Raw genomic sequence first — 2,774 nt, 5'->3', positions numbered from 1 at the left:
AAGTACGCTAGCTGCTATTGATTGCTATTGGAGTCAAATGCACCCAGGAAGGAAGTTAGCAAATACCACAGATACGACAAGTCATCATGGATGTACTTCTTAGAAAAACCACAAATGCATCGAAAAACCACAAAACCTTCTCAGAGCTTTTGGGAGGTGCTTTCATAGCGGATAGCTGCCTGTCCCGGGGGGGGGGGGGGGGGGGGGTAGGCGTGTCCCATTTTGCCTCTTTACATCGTCCAGAGACGGGAAGGGCGTGTGTTTATGTGCATGATGGGGAAAAAATTCCCCCCAAAAAACAGAATTTTTAACATTCAAGTGCAAAAAGAAGTTAAACACCGCTAACGGCTAATCTTAAAAAAAAATGCCAGTGCAATGTGAGGGTGAGTTTCATTGAAGATGAGCCTCATTTTGTCATTTTTTAAAAACAATTTTATGATAGAGGGAGGTTAGCGCGCAGACCGGAGACCAGGGTTCAATTCCACCCTCGGCTATCTCTGTGTGGAGTTTGCATGTTCTCCCCGTGCATGCGTGGGTTTTCTCCGGGTACTCCGGTTTCCTCCCACATTCCAAAAACATGCTAGGTTAATTAGCGACTCCAAATTGTCCATAGGTATGAATGTGAGTGTGAATGGTTGTTTGTCTATATGTGCCCTGTGATTGGCTGGCGAACAGTCCAGGGTGTACCCCGCCTCTCACCTGAAGACAGCTGGGATAGGCTCCAGCATGCCCCGTGACCCTCGTGAGGAAAAATCGGTAGAAAATGAATGAATTAATGAATTTTACGACAGGGATGTCCGATAATTAGCGGTACAGATATCAGTATTGGTATCAGGTCTATTCCCGATCATTCATTTCTTTTTGACCGCTTATCCTCACAATGGTCGCAGGGGGGGTGGGGGTGGGGGGTAGTGCTGGAGCTTATCATAGCTGTCTTCAGGCAGGACACACCCTGGACCGGTGGCCAGCAGCTTGTGTGTTTATTAGAGATGAAAAAGAAATTAACAATATTAGAGCCCTTCAGACATGATATAGCAGCCCTATAGTCACCATTACACTCCTCTTACCCAACATAGTGGACATAATGTTAATGTAAATGTGTCCTAGGGAAGCTGAGCGTGGCTAACTGCTGCAAAGGCAGTCCGTGTTTTGATTAGAGATGATTGCGCCTGATGTGAGGCAAACAACCATTCACACTCACATTCATACCTATGGACAATTTGGAGTCGCCAATTAACCTAGCATGTTTTTTGGAGGAAACCGGAGTACCCGGAGAAAACCCACGCATGCACGGGGAGAACATGCAAACTCCACACAGAGATGGCTGAGGGTGGAATTGAACCCTGGTCTCCTAGCTGTGAGGTCTGCGCGCTAACCACTCGACCGATCGGCATATCGCTTTTTGGAAAAAAAAAGCCAATATCAGACGTTCCTAATATTTACTAACAAAGGCTGTTAATGGCGAAACATAAAACCAATGAAACTGTCCTTAATCATGAGGAGTAACATCAGTGTGAGTTACGCAAGTGTAAAAAGAAGTTAACTCAGAGTTTGAGGCGTATTTATTTCTGGAAATTTGTGTTGAATTCCACCTCAAAGCTCCTCAAAGATGCATCAGGAGCAAGACTAATCCCTCAACCTTTTATGAAGAACTAACTCGGCTGGTCATCTTGAGCTCTCTCAGCCATGATGAATAAGTCCTGACATCAATATGGCGGCTTGTTGCTTGTGACGCGCACGAATCATGACTCAGTTCTCTGGAACCCGCATGCGACATCAATGTTTACTCACACGGTGGGAACAATATGGCTGCCCGAGCAGACGGCACCGGGCCGCACAGGGCCACCATCTTCCCTAAGCGGCTTGACTCCTCCGCAAGAGCTCCGCCCGCCATCCTTGACCCGCATGAGTCACGGTGATGGCGTACAAGTGTGCGCACTTGTGGGCAATTTTCTCCTCGGGGGCACGCATGCGCTGCACGGCGCTCACTTTCACACAAGAGGCGAGAGTAAAAGTGGCTGACGGGCAGAGGTAGAGAGACCCGACTGCGATGACGTCAGCACCCCGCTTGAGAGGGAATGGCTTTGATTATATCCTACCATGAAGTCATCATTTGCGTTAATAATAAAGTCAGGAAACGCACAAAATGGCTAAATGGCTGGCAAGGCAAGTGAATAGCAGGCGATGGTCTGCGGGCTGCACGAGTGCTGCCGGCACATGTGAAAGGAACATGAATTCCAATACGTACTGTGACAATTGAATGCAGCAGTCCACACACAACCGTATCAGCAATACAATGCATGATATGCCATGTTAGAATCCATCTTCCCACCCGATGAACCGCAGCTCCCCAGTGCCGGCAGCACTCGTACATGCTGCATGATAAACAAAACCCCAGTTTTCAACTGTCAAGTATGTCGACTCATCTGTGCTGCCATACAAGCTGAACACTGACTACTCTAAAAGTATATCCAAGTTGACTTTCGATGGCGTCGCTTTGAGGACGGCGTGGTATAACCTCCAATTAAAGAGGTGTGTCTCACCGCCTTTCTTCACATGCACGGTGTGGTCGCGCAATCGTCACCTCTCGCATCACCTCTCAGCTTCCAGCCGAAGGAGAGAGCGCAACATGCGTGCTTTATGGTGTTAATAAAATATCACACGTGTCACATGCAGCGTGCCAGCGGCGTGATAAACGATGAACGAAAAAAGCCTCAACTAAAATAAACACCTTGGCGACACGGCGTATGAATAATAAGTCAACTTTACATGGC

This window comes from Doryrhamphus excisus, linkage group LG1 (assembly GCF_037039965.1).
Source record: "Doryrhamphus excisus strain RoL-2023G ecotype Guam linkage group LG1, RoL_Dexc_Guam_v1.1, whole genome shotgun sequence".
Taxonomy (NCBI): domain Eukaryota; kingdom Metazoa; phylum Chordata; class Actinopteri; order Syngnathiformes; family Syngnathidae; genus Doryrhamphus; species Doryrhamphus excisus.
This window is presented reverse-complemented; position numbering follows the sequence as displayed.